The sequence below is a fragment of the Podarcis liolepis genome (genome assembly GCF_965112155.1).
Source record: "Podarcis liolepis genome assembly, chromosome: 12".
NCBI classification, from domain to species: Eukaryota; Metazoa; Chordata; class Lepidosauria; order Squamata; family Lacertidae; genus Podarcis; species Podarcis liolepis.
Window position 1 is genome coordinate 43,997,228 of NC_139563.1, and position 10,515 is coordinate 44,007,742.

General features: G+C 45.6%; 1 long non-coding RNA gene across 1 annotated transcript in view; it reads right to left on the reverse strand.

Annotated features, from left to right (window-relative positions):
• The window catches only part of LOC310690078, a 452,048-nt gene extending 441,813 nt beyond the window's left edge, over positions 1–10,235 (reverse strand). Inside the window, exons 1-2 of the long non-coding RNA XR_014517873.1 lie at positions 10,193–10,235; positions 6,487–6,714 (exon numbers count right to left, since the gene is read on the reverse strand). This is a non-coding gene — a long non-coding RNA (uncharacterized lncRNA). The remainder of the gene's footprint in view (positions 1–6,486; positions 6,715–10,192) is intronic.
• Between the last annotated feature and the right edge of the window lie 280 nt (positions 10,236–10,515).

The window sequence follows — 10,515 nt, forward strand, 5'->3', positions numbered from 1 at the left end:
TAATATAGCCAACCATATCCATAGGCGCCGACTCCATGGGGCCTGAGGGGGCTCGAGCCCCCTCAAAAATTCGTTTGGGGGGGCTCAGCCCCCCCAATAATCTCGGGCGGCGGTGGGCGCGTCCGCGGCTTTTATAGGGCGCCCGGCGCGCACCAGCTCGATAACGGGCACCGGCGCGGCGGGGGGCGCCGGGCCAGGGGAGGGGGGTGGCCTGTCTCCTTGGCAACCCCATTGAGCAGCGCTGGCTCCCCCGGGAGGGCCATCCCCCCGCGCCGCCGATCGCCAACACCGCCGACGCTGTGGCTGCCCGAGCCCGAGCCTGAGCCCGAGCGCGAGCCCAACCCGGAGCCCGAGCCCGAGCCCGAGCCCGAGCCCAAGCCCGAGCCCAAGCCCGTCAGTCAGTCAGGAAGGAAGGAAGGAAGGAAGGAGAAATGGGGAGGGAGACGAGGGAGGAAAATTGCGCGCAGGGTGAAGAAAGGAGAAGGGCGAACGAGACGAGCTTCCAACCCAAAAAAGGGCTGGAAGACTGGGAGGATGAAGGATCGGGAAAGAAAGCGACGCCTTCCCCGCCCGCGACGTCGCCCGCTTGCCATTGGCAGCGCAGCGGGCGCCCAGAGGGGCTGGGCACCGGCGCAGGGCTGCTCCGCAGCCACGGAGGACAGCTGCGTGGCTAGCAAGGTGCGCCGCGTAGAGCGCGGCCCTTGTGTGGCCCGGTGGCCAGGCAAGCTCGGGCGGGGACCCCCATGCGAATCTAAGGCGGGAGAAGAGGGCAGAGCAAAGGGGGTCCCTTCCCCAACCTCCGGCTCTGATACTTCCCTGCGCCCCAGAAAAGTGAAAGGATTTTCTCTTCTTTTTTTTTATAAATGTTTTATTAAGTTTTCAAATACAAAGTTAGAAACATACACTGAAGAAAAAAGTAAAAGAACAAGAAAAAGAAAAGAAGAAAAAGAAGAAAAGAAAACCAACCATTCAACACATTTTTTATATAACTAACTGGACTTCCTCGCATCTCCCTTACCCTGCATTCTTTATAATAAAGATATCAGCAAATTATTACCTTGTTTCGTACCTTATTTTGTACTTTTCAAATACTATACCTCTAAATTTAACATACTTTTCATCAGTTACTTATATCTTAAATTAAACATAGTATTACCTTAGATTTTGACCTTTTCTTACTTAAAATATAATTTCCTGTTTCCCAAATCTAATTGCTGAAGCTATAGTTTCCGAATCGTGTAAATTTTTAACATTCATACAACTTATATTGTTTTTGTAAATAGTCCTTAAATTTTTTCCAGTCCTCTTCCGTTGTTTCTTCTCCCAAATCTCGGATTCTGCCCGTCATTTCAGCAAGTTCCATGTAGTCCATCAATTGCGTCTGCCACTCTTCCAGTGTGGGCAAATCTTGTGTCTTCCAATATTTTGCGATAAGTATTCTTGCTGCTGTAGTTGCATACATAAAGAAAGTTCTATCCTTCTTTAACACTTTCTGGCCAACAATGCCCAAGAGGAAGGCCTCTGGTTTCTTGGGAAAGGTACCTTTTTTTAACTCATTATAGATCATTTCCCAGAAGGCCTTCACTTTTGGACAAGTCCACCAGAGGTGAAAGAATGTCCCTTCAGCCTCCTTACATTTCCAACATTTATTATCAGACAGGTGATATATTTTTGCAAGCTTGACTGGGGTCATGTACCACCTATAAATCATTTTCATAATATTTTCCTTCAAGGCATTACATGCCGTGAATTTCATTCCGGTGGTCCATAACCTTTCCCAATCCTCAAACATGATGTTATACCCAATATCCTGAGCCCATTTTATCATGGCTGATTTGACTGTCTCATCCTGAGTGATTTTCTCTTCAACCTGCCCTCCATCCTCTTGCAGAAAACTCTTTGCCTGCCCTGCCCGTATCTCGTTTTTGCTTTTTAATTCCACACACGCACCCTTCGAACTTCGTGGCAATCGGGCGCGCGGGTGCGTTTCCTAAGAGAGTGAGGACCCCCGCCTCCTCCCCACCTGCTCCCTCACCAGCCAGCCAGCCGCGCGCCCTAGCCGGAGAGCCCCGGCCGTCCCCGTCGCGCAATCGGCTGGATCTCCCTTCAGCAGGCCGTGCTCACAACTCGGCCCAGGGACCCCCAGCAGCGGATCTCCGGCTCAGCTGAAGAATCCGGCAACAAGCCCCCTCCTCCCCAATCGCTCCGCCGAAATACGCTCCAGAACCCCCCAGATAGGCCGCCGGCCGCCAAGTCTAGTGGCGCCCTGAGCGAGGGTCTCTCCCCAACACCGCCACCTCGAACTGCGTTCTCCCGGCTACCCAACTCCCATCTCTTGCGGGGGCGCAATTAGTGCCAGCACCGTCCGTTAAGAGTTTGGGTGTAATCTTCGACACCTCCCTTTCCATGGAGGCGCAGATTGCAGCTATAACAAAGGCGGCATTTTTCCATCTCCGCCAAGCTAAGCAGTTGGCTCCTTACCTCTCTCGCCCTGACCTAGCCACTGTGATCCATGCGACGGTCACCTCCAGACTGGATTATTGTAACTCGCTCTACGTGGGGCTGCCCTTGAGACTGACCCAGAAACTCCAGCGGGTGCAGAATGCTGCAGCGAGACTCCTTACGAGGTCTTCGCTGCGAGATCACATTCACCCGGTGCTATACCAGCTGCACTGGCTCCCGGTGGAGTACAGGATCAGGTTTAAGGTGCTGGTTTTAACCTTTAAAGCCCTATACGGCCTAGGACCCTCGTACCTACGGGACCGCCTCTCCTGGTACGCCCCACAGAGAAACCTACGGTCTTCAAATAAAAACATCTTGAAGGTCCCAGGCCACAGAGAAGTTAGGCTGGCCTCAACTAGAGCCAGGGCTTTTTCGGCTGTGGCTCCGATCTGGTGGAACACTCTGTCACAAGAGACCAGGGCCCTGCGGGACTTGACATCCTTCCGCAGGGCCTGCAAGACAGAGCTGTTCCACCAGGCCTTTGGCCAGGGCACAGCCTGACTCCCTCCCTCGGCAATCTTCGCAGAGCTCTGGCCCAATGGTTGCTAGTGGCTGCCCAGGAAGTGGCTTGAATTAATTAATTTTTATAATGAATGATTTTAGAATGTTGTTTATGTTGCACTTTTGTACGGTTTTATTGCTGTTAGCCGCCCTGAGCCCGGCTTCGGCTGGGGAGGGCGGGATATAAATAAAAATTTATTATTATTATTATTATTACCCGAGCGAACCAGCGGCAGGACCCCGGTATGGGCCCCCCCAATATTTTTTATAAGTCGGCGCCCCTGACCATATCTTGTCATTGCAGCATTATGGTGGACAGACCTCCGATATCAGACTGCAGTCTTATTCTCTTTCCAGTGCAGACTGACAAATGAACACATGCAAAGCTGACACAAACCAGCAATAGAGAGATCTGTCCATCCCTAGCCTAAACACCTCCAGTCCAGATGGACCCACTTCCTGTTCGTTCCCTACTGGCAAATTCCCCCCCCCAAAGAAAAGTAGCACTTCTTTTTGAAATGTCATGACAATTAACCTGGAGTTCAAGACTAATGATATAACCAGGGAAGCTGCTAAATTTCAATAGACACAATCTTGACATTCAGAAACTGAATGGGGCATGACCCACCAAGCTGAACCTACCAAACTATCTCCAAGGCATTGGGCAAGCCTGTTTTTGCAGTCCTGATCAGTCAGCAAAGCCAGATGGTTCTCTGGTTGCAGGCAGGCTGCAGTACATAGCTGGTGGCCTGTGCCCAGTTGGTGAGGCACAAGTTGTTTTAGCATTAACCACACTTTTCTAAAATCATAGCAAACAACATGTTTTTTGGGACGCTTGGCATAATAGAGAGAAACAACATTTATTGGAATATAAATGCAATTTAATATTTATTTATGTATTAAATTGCATTTCTACTCCACCTTTCCTCTGTGGAGCTTAATATGGCCTGCATGGGTTCCTCATTTTATCCTTGCGACAATCCTGGCTGGATCTACACTGGCCTGTTTAACGTCATTAGAACAGTATTAGATATATCATTCTAAAACGTCACAGGGCAGCCTTGTAGATTAAAAGCGTTTCTTACCTTGTTTTGTCCGTCTAAACGCTGTTTCCCTGCTGCTGGTTCCTGGTTACTCTGCAGCCCTGGGGTGTCACATTTTAATAATGCATTTGGAATGTAAAAAGTGGGACATAATGTGTCCATCTACATTATGAAAACCATTCCTTAACCCTTCCTTAATGTTATAAACCAAGACTGTAGATCCATCACCCATGAGGTAGGTTTGGCTGAAATACAGTGGTACCTTGGGTTAAGAATTTAATTCGTTCTGGAGGTCCGTTCTTAACCTGAAACTGTGCTTAACCGGAGGTACCACTTTAGCTAATGGGGCCTCCCGCTGCCGCCGCACCGCCGCTGCACGATTTCTGTTCTCATCCTGAAGCAAAGTTCTTAATCCGAGGTACTATTTCTGGGTTAGCAGAGTCTGTAACCTGAAGCATCTGTAACCTGAGGTACCACTGTACTGTGACTTTCCCTGAGTGAGCTTAAAAGGGATTTGAACCCTGATCTCCCAAGTCCCAACACTCTAACCACTACACCACATTGGACTGGTTCTATGGCTCAAGCTAACATGCAAGTCGCAAGTCTCTTTCTCCAGTTTTATTTTAAAAATAACAAATAAAAAAGAGGCTACAACCAGGAACAGGAAAAGGTGGAGAAAAATGCTCGACACTCTCCTTCTGGCCATTTCTCCAGACAAAACCATCCTTCCCTAAGCTACTTCTCCATCTTTGAAGGAAAATGTAAAGGGTCCCCCATAACATCATAGAAAGAATATCTCAGCAGCCCCTTCACTACATGCCAGCAGCCCCCATTCTTCCACTCCTACTTACAGTCTCCAAGGCTGCTGTTAATTAAAAAAAAGCAAATTGGAAGAAAGACATCTGTGACAGTCTGTCACATCTAGTTTGTGTCTCTGAGACACAAATACTCTTTGTCAACACAGAGGGTGCCTTTTCTAAAGAGCAAATCTCCCTCCATGTTTTCCTCCCTCTCTCCCTCTCCCTTACTCCAACATGTTTTGACACTGGAGAAAGGAAATGCATGACATTTCCTTGGGCTTTGTATATTGTCTTGATGCTTTGGTACACAGAATGAACTAAGAGATTTAACAATGAATGCAGCACTCATCCAGTCTATCAACCCCATCTCCGATAAGGGTGCTCATTTTTCTTCCTTTGTGGTGTGGCAGTGTGAACGTATAGCTCTGGTAATTATTTGCTTTCTTTCCTTCCACTTCTTCCCAATCTACTTTGGAATCTACTCTAACGGGAGTCGGCTTTGCCTTCTCTGTTGTCTATGTTGTTAACTTCTTCCTCCTCTTCCTCCTGCGATAAAAGGGTCAACTTCCTGTGTTTTGAGTTTCATACAATGGTGGCAATGATGTGTGTCCCCTCGGGTTTTTGTTGTAAAAGAGTGCAGGAATTTTTCCTGTACATTCCCATGCAAAAGTACTGTGGTTATTTCTGCAAACAATAGCTTTTTTAAAAAAAAAACACACACACAAAGGTTGCAGAGGTTAAGTGGTGTTCACTGTAGGTCACATCAAATTAGTCTAGGATGACTGTAGCGAACGGTGTCATTGTCTCTCTCTTGCTTCATAGTTCTGCCATGAGTTGCCTCTGACATTGAAATGAAGGATATTGTGTTGTTTTTATTATATTGTATTTGAACTCTTGTACCCAGCCCTGGAATCTGTTTGGATGAACAGTGGCTTAGAACCTTTTAAAAAACAAAGGATTGAATTTAGCTGGGGAGGGGGGGATCAGAAAGGTAGATATGAATCTTCTGAATCACTAGCTACAGAACTCTCACTGCTGACAGAATAGTCTTGACTCTTCCACTATTCAAGTGAAATCTTCATGTACTAGGGAGTCTTCCTCTTCAGTGTGCCTTCTCGGGAGACACTCACACAAGCACACACACATTTTGAGACAAACACACATACAGTCACAACAAGATTGCTTTTTGTTGTTGCTTGTTGTTTCTTGTTTTCTTTTTTTGAAATCATTTTTATTTTATTTTACAAATGTAAATTAATTACAACACCAAATACATATCCCTAAAATGAGATGTCTCTGAATCTCGAGACTTCCCCCCCCATCCCCTCCATGGATCCTATTGTCAACATTTCCAACTGCATATTATTTCACAGTCATAGCTTCATAGGTTTGCCATTTCAGCTTTGTCTAACAGCTCATTCCTCTCGGGTAGGAACTCTTTCTTCTTTCCATCTCTGGGCTAGTAGCATCCGTGCTGCTGTTGTCGCATACATAAAGAGCCTTTCCTGTTCCTTTGGAATATCAGTACCAATAATTTCTAATAGAAAGGCTTCTGGTTGTTGTTTTTTTTACAAAAATTCTTTTAAACATTTATTTCAGTTCATTATATATCATTTCCCAGAAAGCCTTTACAGTGGTACCTCGGGTTAAGAACTTAATTTGTTCCGGAGGTCCGTTCTTAACCTGAAACTGTTCTTAACCTGAGGGACCACTTTAGCTAATGGGGCCTCTCGCTGCCGCCACGCGATTTCTGTTCTCATCCTGAAGCAAAGTTCTTAACCCGAGGTACTATTTCTGGGTTAGCGGAGTCTGTAACCTGAAGCGAATGTAACCTGAAGTGTTGGTAACTTGAGGTACCACTGTATTACCTTACATGACCACCACATATGATAAAAGGTACCTTCTTTTCAGAGGTGGAGCTAACTGCTCTGGCACCTGGAGCGGCACACATGCTGTGCACCTGAGGGCGGGGCCTGTCAGCTTCACCTTTGAGCCAATGACTGGGCTCAACCTCTTCTGCCCCGACTGGGCTTGGTGAACTGGGAAGAACTTCCAGAGACCTTCCACTGCGGGAGAGCAGGTCTAAGTGCAACAGATCCACAACATTGAGCTGTGAGCACCAAACTCAGCACCGAAGTCAGCAGAGTATGAACTACACAAAGGAAAGCTCTGAGGCATAACTTCTTTATTCTCTTACAGCTACAGTGGTACCTCAGGTTACATATGCTTCAGGTTACAGACTCCGCTAACCCAGAAATAGTGCTTCAGGTTAAGAATACCACTGTATACTCAAAACAGCTTCTGGTTGAAAGTACTAATGAATGAAAAAAGGAAAACTTTCACAATCCCAGAAATAACTTGGAACAAACAAATTTGCTAAATGTCCCTTGTCAGAATCTCTGGAGCTGCTACGAATCAGTGTGGACAATACTCAGAAAGTTGAGCCAATTAGCTAAAGTGGTGCTTCAGGTTAAGAACAGTTTCAGGTTAAGAACAGACCTCCGGAACGAATTAAGTACAGTGGTACCTCGGGTTAAGTACTTAATTCGTCCCGAAGGTCCATTCTTAACCTGAAGCTGTTCTTAACCTGAAGCACCACTTTAGCTAATGGGGCCTCCTGCTACTGCCGCGCCGCTGGAGCAAGATTTCTGTTCTTATCCTGAAGCAAAGTTCTTAACCTGAAGCAGAGGTTAAGCGGAGGGTTAGCGGAGTCTGTAACCTGAAGCGTATGTAACCTGAAGTGTATGTAACCCGAGGTACCACTGCACTGCAAACTAAAAATAAACTAAAGACTAAAGGAGGCTTCTGGACTGCATGCGTGTTACAGTTTCTTATGCAGCCATCTTATCTCTACACAGATAACACTCAGACTCCTTCAGAGTCAGGAAGGAGCGGAAGAAGCGAAGAGCAGTTTCCGCCCCCTCCTTTCTGAAAACATTGTCAGGAGATTCTTGCAATGGGAGGGGGTGAAAATATCCACAGGGCTATGGGGGCGGGGCGAGAATCCTAGGGGGTTGCCGCCCACGATGAGCACCCCAGGGGGCGAGGCACCCAGGGGGGCAGAGCGAGACACCCATGGGGGGTGGAGTGAGCCACCCATGGAGGACTGCTTCCTGGGCGGGGGGAGGGAGCTGCGCTGCTTTGCCTGCAGCCTCCCTTCCCTCTTCCTTTTGACAGCTCAGGGGAGGCTTCCCACCCCAGGAAGTAGCCCAGGAGAGGGGGGCAATGGCACGCCGCACACCCGTTACTCCCAAGCCTCCCCCGAGCTGTCAAAATGAAGGGGGAAGGGTCACAGCTCAGGGTAGGCTTGGGAGTCAAGGGTGGGCTGCATGCCGAATGTCACCCCCCTCAGTGATGACACCCAGGGCGGACCACCCCACCGCCCCCCTTCCTCCACCCTTGTTTCTTTTTCTTTACATTTCCAGCGGGTATTTGTATTTGTTTTATACACTTTTGCAAATTTACTAAGAGTTACATACATCATTTTTATATAATTTTCTTTCAAATCTGTTTTCCATAAGTTTTCCCAATTTGAAATCTGAATATTATGCCCACAATCCCGGTTGCTTGCTGTTTTTAATCAATGTACATTGGGGGGGGGGGGAGGAGAGAGAGGGATGCCAATGAACTACTGTAGGAAACTGAGCATAAAGTTCAGGGCCTATCGAACACCATTAGTTAGTCTGGAACCTGTTAACTATAGCAAATATTCTCACAATTACTAAATGGAGAGATAATGAGACACGTCAGTTGAAAATGTGGATAATTAAAGTCTCTAACATTGGAGGGATGGTTAAAATGGCCAAATATATTCATTTGAAATGTGGCAAATTTTTTAAAAAGATAGAAATTTCTACAAGCACCAGGCATGTTTCTTTGATAAACAAGTATTAGAATTCATTTAATGTGGTGTTAAATAAGACAAACAACTATTTAGAATGAGTGTATTTAAAGAGTGATGTGTAGAAATCATATGCACTTGATGGCAGTTCAAAGATTAGCACTTTAGATTATACATACATAAATATATATATATTAAATGAGGATTTCAGAAATTGATTTGCTTATAAGGCAGTACATTTTGTGTAATTGCTGGAAGTCCTTCCAAATGTTCCAGCCTGTATTAAAATACATCAAATGGGTAAAAAAAAATATTAACGAAAAGTGCTCATATTCTGCTGTGATACTGCAAAACAATTCCTGGAACAAGAAGCGCCAATTTTCTTCTTCTTTAATTAGAAGACTAGTTTCTCATGAGCATTCATGCTGACTTAAGAATACCTATTGTTTTTAATTTAAGAAGCCGTTTAATCTTGCACAATGAAAAGATATATACAACGTAGCCCCATATTTATAAAGCCTGGGTTTCTGCCTATTTAAATATCACTGTTGATCATAGGGAGATAGGAAACAGCTTTACACTAATCCAGAATCTTGGCCTTATACCAAATCAGACATTTAGCTTAGCACTGTTGACTCTAAATGATGCTGATTCTCAGACAGGAGTCCTTCCCAAGCCAACCTCCTCCTCCTCCTCCTCCTCCTCCTCTTCTTCTTCTTCTTCTTCTTCTTCTTCTTCTTCTTCTTCGTTTTTCTTCTCCTTCTCCTTCTTCAAATGTGTATACATTCATCCCTAGAACTCAGGGCAGTTCACAACATAAAAATGCAAGATGAAAACACAAAATACATAATAAAAACTGTTATGTACTGAAGTTCTCACCCTGGGCCAGCAGGGGGAATACTGTAGATAGTTATGCAAATGAAGGATCGAAAGTGACGTTCAGTGATTGGATAGTTTGTATGCAAATGAAGGATCGAAAGTGACGTTCAGTGATTGGATAGTTTTAGAAAGTTGCTACATTTATGTTGTTCTGGAGCTCTATATAAGCAGGCTGACTGAGCCCTTCAGCTCAGTTCAGTTCTGGCCTCAGAATAAAGAAGAGCTGTTTGAAGAATCGCTGTGTCGTCTGATATGTTCGCCCACAACTTAACAAAAACAATGACAAAATTCCCACACAAACCAGTAACACCCCCCCCCCAATAAACTTCTTCAACTACTAAACACAGACAATGGAAAAATGAAGTATCTTTTCATTTTTCCATTGTCTGTGTTCAGTACTTGAAGAATCTGATTTCTCCTAGATTGACAAACTCTAAGCAAATACAGACGCTCCAAGTGTCCCTATTTTCCAGGGACGTTCCCAGATTTACAGAAGCTGTCCCGGTTTTTTATTTGATCCCGGAATTCCCCACTTTTCCTTAGGACGTCCCTGTTTTCATCGGAGAAATGTTGGAAGGTATGAAGATATGCGACCCCCAAGCCAAGGAGATAAGTAACTATACAACCTTTAGGAGACATCCAAAGGCAGCCCTGTATAGGGAAGGTTTTAAACGTTTAATGTTTTATGATGTATTTATAAATATATTGTAAGCCGCCCAGGGTAGCTGGGGGTATTATTTATCCCATTTTCATTGGAGAAATGTTGGAGGGTGCACAAGCATGCCTTGCAATCCATCTACCTGCTTTGATTGTGCTTGTAAATACACCATGCATATACTATAAAGCATGAGTCCTATTCAGACATTCAGGCATTCATTGTACCCAGGTAGGGGCCACAGTTAAATGCCTCCTAATAATAAGGAACTCTGGATTCAGCTAAACAAGGTTA